Below are 17,990 nucleotides of genomic sequence, written 5' to 3' on the forward strand. Positions count from 1 at the left end.
CTGCAAGGAAAGAAGTAGTCAAAACAATGTAAAGAGAGTAAAACACAAACTATGTAGAATTTATTGGATTTTCATACACATTTATTGGATTTGCATACACATCCAGAGGATGCATTCTCCATGAAAGGAGGTGTTTAAAAAATAGACTGAAGATGGAGTTCCCGTCATGGCGCAGTGGTTAACAAATCCGACTAGGAACCATGAGGTTGCGAGGTCGATCCGTGACCTTGCTCAGTGGGTTAAGGATCCAGTGTTGCCATGAGCTGTGGTGTAGGTTCCAGACGCAGCTCGGGTCCCTGCTGTGGCTCTGGCGTACGCCGGTGGCTACAGCTCCAATTGGACCCCTGACCTGAGAACCTCCATATGCTGCAGGTAGTGGCCCTAGAAAAGGCAAAAAAAAAAAAAAAAAAAAAAAATAGACTGAAGCACGAACAGCAAAGTTCACGTAAAAAAATTTTTTTCATGTTATTCTACATCTAGAACAATCTCTGTGTTATAACCTTTTTGATTTATTTCTTTTACTAGTAAGAAACTGGACACTCAGAATGCATAAACACCTCATAGATCAAAAAAATTTATCACACTCATAATAATTATTGTAAAATAGAGAGCTCCAAATCCTGTTTATATAAAATCTATACTCAGAAACCAGATTTATGGAAAATAATACATCAGCTTTTGTAGTGACTTTCAGAAGTATAATTTATAGATTTGGAATAAAATGACACTTTTTCTTACCAACAAGTGAAAATGGCAATGTCGATTCCTACAACAGACAAACTACATACATGTTCGAAGACAGTTGCAAGTAGTTACACTATTCCTATTTCCTGGACTGAAAGCAATATTCAGGTTTAGAAAACAAAGTTACTACAAAGGTGTCTACAATATTTTATTGATAAAATGGTAATGATTAGAAGATGTTATAGTTAAACAAACAAACTAGTGAATCTATACAGATCTCCCTCCACTTACATTGGGGTTGTGTTCAGTAACTCGTGAATTAAAAATTTTTAAAGTGCAAATAAATTTAATACACCTATCCTGCTGAACTCGTGGCTTAACCTAGCCTACTTTAAGCAGGCTCAGAACACTTAAATTAGCTTACAGTTGGCCAAAATCAACCAACACAAAGTTTATTTTATTAAAAATTTAATTTTCATGTAATTTATGGAATACTGCATTGAAAGTGAAAAACAATGGTTGAATCAGTACAGAATATCTGCAATTATATTGATTTACTCTCATGATCAAGTTAGAAATTCCAGAAAGTTTTAAAATAATCATATGTACATTCTGCTATCTTTGGGGGACCTAAAATAATTCTAATCCAACAACCTAGTTATAAAACATGATAAACACAGGACCTAAATACACAACTAAAAGTAGTCCACATCTCATATGGGATAATTGGGTCCGTATTTATCAGTAAGTTTCCATTATGTGTAAATAATACATACAATATGAAATTCAGAAGTATGTTATATTACTATCCATAAAAATTTTGATTTAAAGATAAGAAAACATGAGAAAATTTACAAGGATTTGCAGTTACTCCACAAATTTCATGTCACTCTTAATAACCAAATAGTTAACTTGCAGAGAATCATGTGCTATAATTTTAGTATTTTAGGAGAATCATTAAAAAGGACTGCATTCTTTTTCTGGAGTTAGAAGACCTTCTTCATAAGAGATTGCTTTTCTTGTTTCTATAAGCCTTGTGGATTTGTACATATGGAACATTTTCATGTAGTAATCTGACTATTTTAATTTGTTCAATCTGAGCTATTATCCTGAAAAAATCAGTAAGATGAGCTACCCATGAAGATCAATCCCCATTAATGGATCATTAATTGCCTCTTATGCAACTGCTGGTTGGATCCAAAGTTTTTTTCCACTACTTTGCGGTCAACTAAAGTGTAAGATATACTTGTGGGGGTAGAGGGTGGCATTTAGTGTTTCATTCAATGATCACCAATTTTAAAATACATCTCAGTAAATCTAGCATCACTGATTCTCAACTAACTAATTGACTTGTCATTGTACTAATGTTTCTCTCAGTTTTACAATGTGCATTAAGACTGATACTACTTCATTTTGTTCTAATTTATTAATGTGCGTAATTGCAGGTTATAAAGTCATCATCTAGCCACTAAATTATCTTTCCTGCTGACAATCTCCCTCAAAAAAAAAAACATTTGATTACATGTGCTGAAATAATTCAATAAATTAAAGAGAAAAAGTGTGTTTTTCCTTATTTATAAATTTCTAATGAAGAAAAATCTTTGATTCTATAGAATAGCCTGTGACAAGACAAATAGACAGTTTTTTAATGCATTAACTTTCAAAAATAAGTTGATCAGTTTTTTGACATTGTGGATAAAGAGTGATCTTGGAAATGAAGTGTAATTATTATTCTTGCCATTATTAATAATAATGACATGATGGCAATAATATATCTCCTTCAGTAATAAAAAGTAGGTTGATATATCAGTTAATCAGATATAAATTATATCTTCTGAGAAAGATGAAAGTAAAACAATAATGAGCACATAAAAATGTTCAGAAAGGTGAATTATAGATGCATGATTAGAACTGGCCCACAATTTTAACAATAAAAACTCAAAGAGGAAACTACTGATAATATAAATTACTGCATTCATAAAATAAAAATCTAGTTACGCAAAAGAAAAATATCTCTCATAGAAAAAGAAAAATAATTATTCTCAACTTTTCTCCATGAAAAGATAATTTTTGATAAAATAAACAATATTCTTAATAACATTAAAAAAATAAAGTATGTGTTCATAGGACCATTGCTAGAGGATAATTTCCAGATTGGTTTTTAGACTTTGTTCTGGAAAATGGTCAAAAAACTAGCAGTCATAGTAAATGTAATTAAAATTTTATTTCCTGTATAATGAATGATCTACATTGGAATACTATTACTAAAAATTCATTTCATACAATAAATATTCAATGTGATCCAAATAAATTAGGTGAATATAATAAAAAAATGTACACTTTTTCAGTAACAAATGTTTACTAATATTTTTTAAGCATGTAAACCCAACCTCCCTAATACAAAAGTTCTCTTGCACAGTTCCCAGTTCAGACTTCTTAAAAGGCTGAACCAGTTGAGGTTTTGTAATACAAAAAGTTTGATTAAGTTTGGACTCAAAACCACTCTATTTTTCTTGTTATTATGTAGGACTGAAAAAAGTCTTCAAATCTGGCCTGGGAACTTAACTGGACCATGTGACAATGTTTCTCTTTGCAGAAAGAAATATAACTACTAGACTAGAACCATTTTCTTTGAGATCTGCTGCACTCTGGTATCCCATTATAAAACATAGCCACGATCTATCTTTTTTGAGGGCAAAAAAGAAATATCTGCAAATCCCTGTTTAAAGTTTCTTTGTTTGGAAAGAATTCAATTTCTCACAATTTGTGTATGCTTTTTTTCACTTTTAAATTAAGGACAAACAAAAAAATGATAATTTTCCTTTGCATCTAAAGAATTTACTGAGAGAAATTTGCGACTGGATTTTATAACTAGGCCATTATATCTAATTCTGCAGAAAGTAATTAAAGGGATTATAAATACCATGTGGTACCTACTCCCAGGGTGGTACGGGCTTTAGTCATGACCCACCTGACATCAGGTATTCAACAAAAATCCCAGGGTTAAGTATTATTACAGTGATAAGATGCCCCTTCTTCATCCAGAGGACTAAACACCATGTGACTAATAGCTAGGTAGTATTTGATGAACATTTAATATGTAAAGTATCTGAAGTGGTCTCTGACTCAGCATGTTCAAAGTCTCCTAGCTCAATGCAATGAAAAGAATACAAATATAGCCTGTCAACAAAATAAAAAAAAATTCTTAATTCTAACAGATCATGGTATCTTTTTTCTCGAAGTAGTTTTGAATTGCTTTTCAAGTCGAATCATTAATAAACACAAAGTTATCCTTTACAGTACTTCAACAGAAGACCAAGAAAACTACAAATATTCATCAATCAGGGAATGTTGAATAAGTTATGATACAATCATATAATGGGGAACCAGGCAATTCTGAAAAGGAAGGATGTACATTTTTACATAAAATCTGTGAAGATATCTTCAAGACACTTATACTTAAAAAGGCACATAAAGTATGTAAATTATGCCACCACTTCCCATAAATATATATATATAATATATATGAGGAATAAATGTACACATTAACTTATATATATATAATTTATATATATTAAATTTATATCTATAGCTTGAAAGATGAACCAATTTTTTTTAAATGGTTACACGTGAGGAGAGAATTAAAGTGCATAGCTTAGAGATTATAAGAAAGAAACTGAATTTAGGCTTATTTTCTTCAGTACATTTGATTTAAACCATGTAAATATTTCATATAAAAATTATTATTTAAAATATAATTCTTAAGAAAATATTTAAAAATTAAACCACTTAATATTAGTATACTGAATGATTACACAACATATGGTGAGAAAGTTTCTTCAAGAGAAGTTAAAATACAGTAATTTGAATCAAACTTCCTTGGACAATATATCCTAAAGAGGGAAAATAAAAAAAAAATCTTCAACTATTTGATAATTCTTGGTGACAGTCAAGTTATGAGTATTCTGAGACTGTCCTGAGATTATTATGAATTAATGTAAATAGCTTAGTTTATGTCACAGCCAGTTGGAACTTTCTGTGTACAAAAGAGTTACAGAAATAAGATTATTGAGGATCACTAAAAACCTACATTCCTGAATATACCAGAATAAGCATATGTTGCATATAATCTTTCACAAAACAGACATATTTCCTATCTCTGTCTCCTGAAAAGACCACCCCATTAGCAGTGAGCATCACTAAAGCGTAGAATGTATTCTTTAAGTGCCATTGCATCATTCTGTACCCACTCCCCCATCCCCTCCAAAAGAGAGAACTGGGGCTCCAAAGAGAAATTGGCTGACATCATGTCTGGAGTAGAACATGTTTAAAATGAGCAAGGAATATCTAGCCAATCTAGAATTCAAGCAATCTATTCATAATGTGTTCCTGTTGAAAGTATAGAGGAGACAGCAAGAGGAAACAACCATTGGCAAAAGATGGAAAAAGCTGAGCTTCAAAAAGAATAATAAATGAAATGAATTGAATCATATTCAATATTTTAAATCCATGAGTTCATAATTGTCACTTTTGTGGTTGCTCAGGAAGCAACTCAACATTCTGAGAATCAGCAAATAGAGACAAACACTAAGCATCTGCCCTGCATTTCCTATACAAACTGTACCTCAGAGAATCTAGTTGTTTACTGGGGACATTTCTTTTTGAAGAAATATTTCACCAAAAATTCTGGAGGAATGACAGAAATTCACCATTTTTAAGAAATAATGAACTAGAGAATGATCATTAATGCCTGCAAACATCACAAGAGAAAAGATAACCACTATGGAATATCATCCAGGAAATACTCTTTCCCCCCAAATCACTCTTGAATCTAGCCATACCTTTATACTTGACAACAAATTGACAGGAAATTCAAGGAACAAAATAACATGTTCAACATCTTAAAAAGAGTTGCAATTGGCAAAATACAGATTGCAAAAAAATAAATAAAAATCTACAGGACAGTCAACATGCTTTCTTCAAAAAAATACATCCTAAGGGGAAAGTAAAGGGAAATAACCAAATCTGTAGATTAAAAGATACTTAAGAGAAGGATATCTGCATAATCGATCATCCAAAAAAGACACTTTGAGAGAAAAATGTGATTGCTGTCAAAAATTATGCGTGGACAAAGGGAATAAACAGGGATAGCACTAGGCATCTGAGACATGACTCAAAACACACAACAACCATGTGAATCTCTAGAGCTCAACTGTCCAGATTTTTTTATTTCTAAAAAGTGAGAGAACAGGGTAAATATAATCACTGTTTGGATATTTTAATGCAGTAGAGAGTTATTGCTATTAGCTTAAGGTAAGATAACAGTGTTATGGTTATAATTTTTTTAATTTATCTTTTAAATTAAAGCTTTAGAATATTTACATAATAAAATATGTAATATCTCATTTTGCTTCAAAATCTTCTAGATTGGGAAGGGGATGGGAGTACCAGAGGCACATAATTGGATATGAAATGATTAATTTGACTGATGGACTTTATTATTCTATTATCTCTATTTTGTATAGGTTAAAATAGTTTAATAGGTTATTATTTGAAACATTTGCTTGGACCTGAGCCTACTCTCTTAAGTCAAACTCTACACAGTTGGAGCATGGGCATTATTGTTTTCAAAAAGCTGCTCTGTTGACTCAAATGCATGGTCTGGTTTGTGAGCCTACATCATCCTAAATTAGTCCTTCTTTAACAGAAATGTAATTATTAGCAGAATAGTATTTCTTGACTTTGTGTGGGGAAAATAATTTTGAAAATCCTAAAATGCGGAAACAAAGATTTTCATAATTCTTTATGTCATAGAGCATAAAGAGAACAAACATATTAATACGTGAGTATAAATTATGAAAGTGATGAGGATTGAGAGATGCTGCATTGTCCTTTTATTTCAGTTGCACAACAAAGTGTCTGAGATTCTGGCTTATTGAAACTCAGTCTATTTTCAATGACTATGGATTTTAGATGTATAATACAAAATATTATGTGATTGGACAATATTTTGAGTTGTTATGTTATGCTTTTTGTTTCTCTTTGTAATTTATCTGTTTCCATTTTCTACATTCAAGGAGAGAGTTATGTGTACTATAATTTTTTCAGCTTCTCCTTTATATATCCTGTACCCTTTCCTCTATTGCCATTCTAAATTTTGTTTCGGAATCTAGACTTCGCTACTGTCAAGTCTCAAGTTTGTATATATGACCATTCACTTTCTTCCCCTGGGGATAAAACGTATGAACCAGGCCTAAATTAATCCTATTTAACCCAAAGAGTCCTAGGTGATATTCTGCTAGCATTAAGTTGGGGTGGAGGGAAACTTGAACAAAAATTGTGGTTTTGTTCAGGGACACAAAATTTGATTTTGTTTCACAGCTATTACATTGGCCAAAAAAAAAAAAAAAATTATCAACATTACCTGATGTATGGGAAAATGCAGGTATCAATCTGCTTGTTGGAATTTACCTTAGCATATCCACTTTGGAGAAAATTTGGCATCTAATAAAGATGAATAGATAATTATGAATGGTCCTGCATTTTATTTCTAGGTATGTAATTCAGAAATGATTCTGCACATGTGCACAATAAGACAAATACAAGTAGGCCATTAATTTTTTGGGTAATGTCCTTAGCTAAATACCAATCATCAGAAGAATGGATATATCATACTATACTCATATACTGGACTATCACATAGTATTAATGCAACTCAAGCTCTTTGGGAAATAGGAGAGAGAGAGGGTATATAAATAAAATATACCATCTGATATGTGGATAAGGCTAAGGAGAACCATAGAGCAGAGGAAATGGCTGTAAGAGATGTTGATATGTGGATAAGGCTAAGGAGAACCACAGAGCAGAGGAAATGGCTGTAAGAGATGTTGATGCACTTTTAATTTTAGATTATAAGGCCTCAGTGAGCAGATAGCACTTGAGTAAACAGAATAAAGGAGGTGAGGGTCCAGGACATACAGCACTGTGAGGAAGACACACTGAGGAAGCAGCAAGTAAAAATGCTCCAGATGAGAAAGAAAGGGTGAGAGGTTTGTTTGCAGAACTACTAGAAAGCCGCTATGGCTCGACCAGAGTTGGTAGGATTTTACAGGACAGAGTGAGATCCAGGGCTGAGCTGAGGTCTAGGTTTTCAAATGATGTAACTGAACAGTGACTCAGAGTCAGATTGAATTGACTTATAGAAAACAAAATTATGGTTCATTTATGTCTAAGTGTGAACACCAGAGATCACAGCCATTAGTTAGAAAACCTAGGGCTCACATTGTATGTCTGGGCTCTGTCTCTCATTATAAGCCGTCACTAGTAAGCAAGCAAAGTGTACTTCATCCGAGCCTTTATGGCAGGAGGCTACACACTGTCCATCCTGATTTATGGCTTGTTCATTAAAATAATTTTTAATTATTTTTTTTTTCCCCACCCATGGCATATAGAAGTTCCCAGGCTAGGAGTCGAATTAGAGCTGCAGCTTCTGGCCTACATCACAGCCACAGCAACGCAGTATCCAAGCTACCTCTGTGACCTAAACCATAGCTAATGGCAACGCTGGATCCTTAACCCACTGAGCAAGGCAAAGGTCAAACCTGCATCCTCATGGATACTAGTCGATTTGTTTCCGCTGTGCCACAACAGGAACACCTGAATTGTTCTAGGCCTTAATAGAGAATGTAGGAATATGTATTCTATGGACAACTGATTTTCTAAAATCAGTAAAATAGTTATGCTTCATCTGTTTTTTATAATTATTAGAAGGTTTCATTGTATCCTTGGTTTGTGAAGAATCTTTATTACGAATGGGTAGGTTTTAACGTTTTTCCATCTCTACTGAAACATTCATATTTCTCACTTTTCCATGAATCTGGTGCATGCATTATGATGGTTACTTTTCAAATATTAAATCAGTGTTGGGTTTCTGGAATAAACACCAGAATTAACAAAATAAATCCTATTTTGTTTAAAGAATGAACATTCACAAGAGAGACTGGTTGGTAATTTCCATTTCTTAGAATGCCCCTTTTATTTGGTTATATATCATAGTAAAGACAACCTCCTGAAATATTTGTGCTAGTGATTTTCACTTTTCTTTGAAGAGTCTTTGCAAGATTAGTACTTTTCATTTTCAATTTTTTTGTGGTAAATTTAGTAGTTAACTAACAGCTTTAATCTCTTTAATACATATCCAGTTCCTCAGATTTCATATTTTGTATGTGCACCAATGTTGGTTGTGTTTGAAAAATTTTCCCTGTGGTATTCAATAGCAAAATTTAATGACTTAAAGTGGCTCTTTATATCCCCATATTGTTTTTCTTATTTATACAATAGGTTGCAATGATTTGTTTCAATTTACTTTGTCTTGTTTCACATCATCTTTTGTTATTGACATTGTATTTCCCATTTTTTTTGAGGTCCTTTTGGTAGTCTGTCAATCCTATTAATATTGTCACTGAAGGTATATCAATCTTCTTAATCTTCTCAAAGAATCAACACTTGGTTGATTTGTTCTACTGTATTTTTCTATTTCATTAATTTCTGATTTTTCTGTAATTACTTTCTTCTTTCTTCATTGCTTTTTTGTTGTTTTTCTAAATTCTTGAGATGGGAGGTCAGCTTTTAGATTTTCAGCCTTCCTTTATTGCTCATATATACATGTAAGGTCAAGAAATATGCTAGGAACACTATGTTAGTTGTATTACCCCATTTGAATAGATCCTTCCTTCATTATTTTCTTTAAGATACATTGCTATATTCATTGTCATTTCTTCAATTCCTGGGCTATTTGGAAGTCTATGGTTTAATTCCTAGGCTACTAGAGTTTTTCCAGATATCATTTTTTTGTTGTTGGTTTTCACATTCACTTCTTTTCAGAGACAACTCATAAGATTATAATTATTTTTTTTTAATTTTCCATTCATTTCTTTTTTTCCTTTTTCTTTTTTTTTTTTTTTTTTTTAATTTGCTTGTGCTCACAGCATATGGAATTTCCCAGATCAGGTACTGAACTGTGGCTCTGCAGTGACAACACCACATCCTCAACCTGATAGACCACCCAGAAACTCCAAGATTTCAATTCTTATACAATTTTTGAAACCTAATTTATCGCCCAAATTTAAGCTTCTCCCTCAACCCAGCTGGAATCATAAAACTCATCCCAGGTCTCTTTCTTTTTTTTCTGTTTCCAATATGTTGGAAAAGGTCATACCTTTGAATTTTAAAATGGTACACAGCCCTTTCATAAAAGAGGCAATAACCTCACTTTGATGCTTCGGATGATTCCATCTTTCTTAGTTGTTTGTTTGCTCTTCTCCCTGCTAATGACTTCTTCCACAGAGGTTGCCAACATGTTGATTAAATGATGCCTGCAAGCTGATTCTAGATTATCAATTCAATTTTGTCATAATTCCATTACTCTATATTAAACATTTAAAATTTGTGTGGAGTAAAAGTGTCTTTAAATTTTTTTTTTGAATCTTACAAATCAGGAGAGGATTGAGACTTGTTTATTCTCTTGATATTTAAGTATTTCTACATTAATAATATGAATGTTTATTTTAGCTATAGTGTCTTCCCCCTAGTAAATTCTTCCCCTCACAAACGGTCCAAGGCAGAGCCATGTCATGTAAAATTCTGTACTCTACTCAGCTGTGGCATGAAAAGTCTCCACAATTCCAATTTTCTTTCTATTTTTAATGCTGATATTCTGTATTTACTAAAATACATGGCCAGTAACTCTGGAATCATTAAAAATGATATTTCCTTAATGATCATTTAAGTAAAATGTTTTGTAACATAGTAACAAATGCTTCTGAGTGACACCAAAATCAGTTAGATTAACTTAATTACTGGTCATTTATTTCCTGACGTTGTTATGTTTTTACCCATTCATCACATATAGACATGGAAAGCTACTGGGATCAGGCCTTCAGAGTGATTTGTGTTTGTTGTTTTTGTATATATTATTTTTTAATTAATTGATGCCATTGTCAGAGCATTTTCCATTTCACCATCATCCTGCTGCCTCCTCCTTTTCTCACAGAGTTCTGTTCTCAATCATATCTTGTATGCATATGAAAGTAAAATCCTGCATAATTGTTTTCTCTACATAAAATAGTCAAAATTAAAACAGAAATATGATATTTTTTTTTTTTTAGTGTCTCTATTTCAGCAGATATCCATTGTGAAACCAAAGCTATGTAACTATCTGATTCCTTTGACTTGATGGGAACAAAGTGATTTTTTAATTAAACTGAATTATCTACTTGGTTCTTAGTACTGTATTCATCACAAATTTGAGCATTCTCAGTTTTGCTATGTCTTTGTATCTTAAACAGTATACTAGAGTGAGAAGGGCTACAACAGTTAGAAATCCCATTTATTGTATGAACAGATAACTTGATGTTCTAATAATAATTTGAGCGATTGTGAAATCTTATGTCTGTTTATTTTACAATACACTAAAAAATTCAATTCAGCTCACACAAACCTAAATTTCCCGCTAAATAAATAGTGATTTTTAACTTTTCTTCACCGACATAAAGATAATTTTATTCATTTAATTGGTTGGTCAATATATGAATTTCAAGATCCAAATAAAACTTGTATTGGTGAAAAACACAAAAGTTGAAAAGGATAACTTGCATAGAGGTTAAATTATTTTTTAAATGTGAAGCAATATAGTTAGGAAAATAGAGGTCATTGAATCTGACAAGTTTATTGACTCTGATATTGAACAGATGTTAGAATAACTTCATAGTAAGTAAAAGAGGCAGTAGCCATTATGTTGAAACACTTAGAACTTTTAAAAGCCGTGTTTACCTTTCAAATAAACATTGGATGCTGATGATAATGTTTTCAATATTTCTCCTTTGTCATGAAAATATTTACATCAGTTTGAGAAAAATTAATATCTATAAGAATAATTTATGAGAATATTAATTTTATATTTTGAGTTATAACAGTTATCAATTATAAGCATGTAAGTAAATTCTGGTAAAATTAAGTTCTATCCTTCTATCTCTTGTCTTTAGATTATTATAGCAAAAAAAGTACTGTCTTTGAATTAATCGAATCTTTGCAAATACAAAAAATGAAAGTTAACTTCAAAAATTATTTAATATCTTATAGAAGCAAAGCATTATGGTTTTCATGAAATGGTATCAGAAAGCCACACAGAGTAAATGTACCAGTATAAAAGACATTAAGATTAGCTGCTTAGAACCTTAAAGTGCAGCAACAAAATTAACATTTTTATTGGAGTCAGAGAAGAGCAGAGTTTATTTGATAGAAGGCTGTATCAGTAATGTGGAAGATAAATTTAAGAAACTCTTCCAAAGAAGATTCAAAAGACAAGGACAAAACAACACGAATGATGAGAAATGCGAAAATCTTAGGAAATACAAAATGAGAATTCTAGGTGCTCCTTTCTAATAAAACAGAATTAACACATCTGAAGAAAACTGCTTTGCTTTGCTTAGTAGAGCTTTGAGAAGTTCCACATATTCCCAGAGGCCTTTGGCTCTGACCTTAGGCATGTTGTGTTAAAATTATTTAAGTATAAGGTTTAAAAAATTCTACAAGCCTGCTTTATTCACTTAATTTTTTTAAAAATCACACATATCATATGATTCCATTTCTATAGAATCAGGACATTCGGAATAGCTAATTCCATGAGACGAGATGTAGATGGTGGTTGCCAGTGGCAGAGATGAGAAGGCATGGGGAGAAGTAGGTTTGGCTTAGAGGGACAGAAATGTTTTGTAACTAAACACAGCAATGTACAAAACTGTGAATATACTAAATGCCACTAAAATGGTTGTTTTTACATTGCATGAATTTTACCTCAATGAACTATTTTAAATATATATGTAAATATAGTAACCAAAATTAAAAATAAAAAAGCTTGGGTCTTAGGTTCAGATAGATAAGGGTCTGAGTCCTAGGTACCCCTTGCTAGCTGTGCGACCTTGCTCATTCCTAACAGATGGGATGACAGTAACAGTACCACTCTATGGGGTGGCCGTGAGGCTTAAATTGGACATCTAAAAGTACTGGCATCATGCCTGACACAAAGAGGGGACATACACATGGTAGTTAGTGCTCCGATTGTCATTAATCACAGGTCCACCGAAGCCCAAACCCAGAAGGAACCACTGAGATCACCTGGGTCAGTCCTTTGTTTAGATGAAGAAGCCAAGATTTTGGGTCAGAAGCTGGTGTTGGAATCTGGGCTTGCTTCTGTCTGTTCCAAAGACCCTCCCACTCCACACTCCATACTAAGCACTCTCACTCTTTTCTGGCAGAATTGTGATGAATGGTCCTTTGTGTCCTCCTGCCTCTCCCTCTCCGTTCTGGTGACACTGCCACACCCTAGGTGATTCCTCTTTGGGGTAGATTTCTACCCTTGGGGGTGGCCTCCCTGGAGGGAAGACCATGGCACTGAAGGTGCCAGGAGCTGCTAGCTCAGCATATGGGCTGCTCCCTGCAAGGCTCACTCTGGGCTTGCCCACCTTTTTCCACCCCTGTATTCCTGGACCCCACAGAGAGCCAGTGCGGTGGTTTAGGGGCTGCCCTGAGGGGTGAAAAAGATGTGTTGCTGTTTTTTCTTCTCATGAAGATCACGTGGACCTTTCTCTTTTATGGATAATACAAAGAGAATTATCTCTTTATTTGCATCATGTTAACACAGGGCATGAGGAAGTCAAGAACTATGTTTTGACAATATGTTACCAGAAAGATGCAACCTTTGTGTACATAACAGAGTTGTAAAAAATGCTGATATGCACAGTGTCTAAATACTCATTTTTATATTAGTAGAGAATAAAACTTTCTATATTTATTAGAAATATAACGAATAGTACTTTTTAAAATAAAAATCATATTAATTCACTCACTGAAAATACAAACCAGGCTCTTAATGTATACATTGGATATGGAAAAATGAACAAGGTATAATTAGGGGAATAGAGTAACTTCCAGTATGGGAAATATATTTTAGGGGGGGAAAAGCCTGGCTATTATTATCACATAATAGCAAGTGTCATCTATTGTTTGTCATACAATTTTTTTTTTGTCCATGCCCTCAGCACATGGGAATTTCAGGTCAGGGAATGAACCTGTGCCACAGCAGTGACAACACCAGATCCTTAACCACTAGGCCACCAGGGAACTCCCTTGTTATATAACTTTTAACCACTATCACAATTTATGAAAAACACATATTGATTCTCTTAACATTCATCTTCTCCATCAGTTTCTTCATCATTGCATGAACCACTTTTCAACAATCAAAATAGTTTTACAAAGTACATGTTTTCCTCTATGAGAAATATTTGATACACAAAGGTTTTTACATCCATTAATTACACTATCCTTTGAAAATATATCCAAAGCCACAAGTATCTGATCTATCTTTAATAGTTAAGTTCATTAGTCTTATATGCATATCCATGTGTGCAGAGATACTTATGTGTGTTTATATATTCTCTACAATATCCTTACCTAATATAAATAATGTATTGATTTTTAAAGTGCAATTTTAAAAGGTTTGTGTACAACGGTGTAGAATCCTTAGGAAGAAATATGAGTTCTTTTGACTTCTATACTTAAACACATTTCATCAAAAGACATTTATAAGCATTCAAAACTAGCATTAATTGGATTTTTTTTTAACACCCATGTACCTTACTTCTACCCTTTAGTAATAACACTTTGAGCAAGGAAGTGGTGTCCCACATCACCTGGTGGAGAGAGCCTCCTTCATCTTTTCAGATACCACCTGGGGGAGGGTGTGGGATGAGCATCTCATAGCAGCATCACCAGGGAGGAATCTAGGCTAGGGAAGAGTGTTTGGACTTGGTGTATGTGTAGTGTATGGCTGTTACTATATAGGTATTCTTTTGTCCTTTAAGCCTTGTCTTTTGGCTTAAATAAAGTATGTTTTTCCCCTTGGTTTTGTTTGTTTCTTTGTTTTTACCCATTGATGTTTGCTACTCAGCTGATTTCTCCAGCAGCTGCTGCGTCTATGATATGTGAGTGTAAAGACAAAACCTGAGAAGCCCATCACCATGCCGCTCCTGCTCCTTGGGTCCCAGGAACCCAGTCAGTTTATCTTCTTCTCTCCACCTTTCAGTCTGCTTGTGTCATGTTATACATAATGGCCAGTATTTTAACTGTACTCAAGGGAGGAACAGGTCAAAAGTATGTCTACTCTTTCTTGCCTATACAAGTGCTTTTTGAACTACTTATATGGGGACTTCATGTATTTTAAATTTTGTTTACTCAAGTTCACAAGAAACTTACTTCTCTTACTCTGTTCAGGCTGCTACAACTAAAATTCCATAAACTATGTAGCCTATAAACACCAGAAAGTACTGTCTTACACAGTTCTGGAGGCTGGGAGTTGAGGATTGGGTGCCACGCGGTCTGCTGCTGGTGTGAGCTCTCTTGCTGGCTTCAGGTGGATGACTTCTCGTAGCCTCACCTGGTGAAGAACAGAAGAGGATGTAAATTCTCCCATGACTCTTATAGGGGCAGCTGTCCCATCATGGGAGTCCTCTTTCATGACCTTCTCTAATCCTTATTACCTCCCAAAGCCCCACCTCCTAAAAGCTTTCCACAGTGGATGGGGTTTCAACATATGAATTTTGGAGGGACACAGACAAGGAGTCCATAACCTTCTATACACCATACTTTTCTCTTCTGTAAAATATGGATGCTGATTATACTAACCTGATAAAGGTGAGGCATGCAAAAGATAATTCCTACAAGTTGCTAAATTGCCTGGCACTTTAATCCATTCCAGCTGCCAAGTTTATCTTTTTTATTTTTAAAATTAATTAATTAATTAGTCTTTTTAGGGCTGCACTCATGGCATATAGAAGTTCCCAGGCTAGGGGCGAATCAGAGCTACAGATGTCGGCCTACACCACAGCTGCAGCAACATGAGATCCAAATTGTGTCTGTGACCTACACCACAGCTAACAGCAATGCCGGATCCTTAACCCATTGAGCAGGGCCAGGGATGGAACCCCCATTCTCGCGAATACTAGTCAGGTTCATTACTGCTGAGCCACAATGAGAATGCCTATCAAAATTTTTTAGTTAATGTATATATCATCATGAATACATATGTATAAGGGTCTTTCTCTATAAACTGTTGCTATTTTATCTATAAGATTCTTGGATTTTTTTAACTTTTAAAAGGCTTTTCTGTTTTAAGGGTACTACCAAGAATGTCCCCATGTGTAATTTGCCTTTGATGTCTTCATGTGTCTGTTTGCCATATATACTCTCACGAAATTTTATGTAGCAAAATTTATAACTTTTCATTTTGGTCTATTGCCTCTGGATTTCACGTCACTGTGGTGCTCCAACTGCACTGTTATACGGAATAAATATTTTTTATTGTTGAAAAAATATGTACATATATAAAATTTATCCAGATGGCCTTGGCCTTGAAATTATCAGTCAATTCCTTTTTCTAATTTGTTTGTGAGATGTTCTGAAATGTTTCTGCTAATAATTGCCTTCCTTCCTCCATTCTTTCTTTTCTGCCTCCCTCTTTCATTAATGTTCTTTTTTGTGATTTATAATTCTAATATGATATTTTTCTGTGTAGTTATAGAACATCACATTTCATGACCATTATATAAAATCACTGTATTCACAATCGAAAAGTTTTATGTATTTCAGAAGGCAAGGAAATGTCTACAATCAATATCATTTGACCCATATTTATTAGGAATCAGCAGACTTCCTTTTCCCTGATAATAGCTAATCTTGGATTAATAAGAAAATGCGTTGGTGCTAGCCTTTGAGTGGTCCATCTCCCTGATACAGACTCAAAATAAAGTTGAAGGAATGTTCATATAAACTCAGTAGTTAATCTATTGTTAGTTAGATTCCCTCTATTAGTAGAACATCTGCAAATAAGAGAGATTTTGTGTTTCCTACCACTTCAAAAGATTACTTAGGAACATTATTTAGAAAGATTTCACATCAAGTAAGATCTTGTTGGGATTTATGAGCCCAGAAAGTGACTGGTTTAAGAATTCTTCTGGAACTCCCAAAAGGGAATGAAGTTCTAGGCTAATGTTATATGCTACATAAATACTTGGCACCTTAATTTGGGGCCAGGGAACTCCTTTGCAGCTCTTCCTTAATTGGGTAGGCTGACACCTGTGATATTTGAAAATGTTTCCATACAAACATTTCTCACTCTGAAACTCTGAATGTGCTTTTCAGATTATTCTTTCTGGAGTTAAGATGTGATTATTGTATAAGAGACTTAATTTACTTAAACACTGAAGAGGAAAGTGCAAAAACCACACCCCAAACCCAGATGGCATGAGGTCACAGAGACTCTCAAATACTATCAGATGAGCACACTGAAAAGTAAATCAGCAAGTCTAATCCTATGATTTAGCTTTTGAACATAGTAAATAAAATCCGTAAAATATTTATTTCTAAATATATTTTCTGACATCCGAGAGGTATGTTTCATAACAAATTCACATTCCTGTTTAAATGGCAGTACTTCTCTGGTGCTTAGAGAATTTTTCCAGCTAAAAATTATCACCTTTATAAGCATATGCCACATGTGGACAACACATGAATTCATTTAACTAAATTAGAAGAAACTGAAAAATTTAGAAAGGCTGTGTTTGGGGGATGATTTTATTTTGTGAGCGAATCATCAATAGTCCTTCCATGCTGGTAAATATAGCAAACTTCCAAGCATGAAGACTCAGTTATTAGAAAAACATTCATAGTTGATTCAGCAAATTTTTCACAGGTATTATCCATAGTCTGGATTTAAAAGGATAATAAAGATAGGATATCAATGGTGTTTAGATTTATACCCCTTACATAATATTTATTGGGGTTGAACTATTTTTAATATCAAATTGTATTATTTTTCCTCACTTTTTTTTTTGACAACTACTGCTCAAACACAGTACATGCACACAAGGATAAATAAACTTGATTTACAACCAAAAAAATTCCAGAATTTATTAGTTGTCTTATTTTAGCCATTATGAGAATCAACAGAAAATAGGATGTTGTATTACTTTTCAATGTTTGCCTTTACTTTCTTTTACCTTTCTTTTATCATGTAAAATCATGAAAACTCAAAAGCTTCCTAAAAACTTTCAGCATAGAAGGACTTGAAGTATAACAACTTTTCCCTTCAATTATAAAGTTGGCTTATATATATCACATAGATTGATGGTTTTATGTATCTTATGTTTAAAGCAACAGACTTCAGAGTACTCCTACTCAATATTCTTTTA

The 17,990-nt window shown here is 33.5% G+C and overlaps 1 long non-coding RNA gene across 1 annotated transcript in view; it reads right to left on the reverse strand.

Annotated features, from left to right (window-relative positions):
• The window catches only part of LOC110257129, a 39,051-nt gene continuing 34,641 nt past the window's right edge, over positions 13,581 to 17,990 (reverse strand). Inside the window, exon 3 of the long non-coding RNA XR_002339378.1 lies at positions 13,581 to 15,178. This is a non-coding gene — a long non-coding RNA (uncharacterized LOC110257129). The remainder of the gene's footprint in view (positions 15,179 to 17,990) is intronic.

Source organism: Sus scrofa, chromosome 15 (assembly GCF_000003025.6).
Source record: "Sus scrofa isolate TJ Tabasco breed Duroc chromosome 15, Sscrofa11.1, whole genome shotgun sequence".
Classification (NCBI taxonomy): domain Eukaryota; kingdom Metazoa; phylum Chordata; class Mammalia; order Artiodactyla; family Suidae; genus Sus; species Sus scrofa.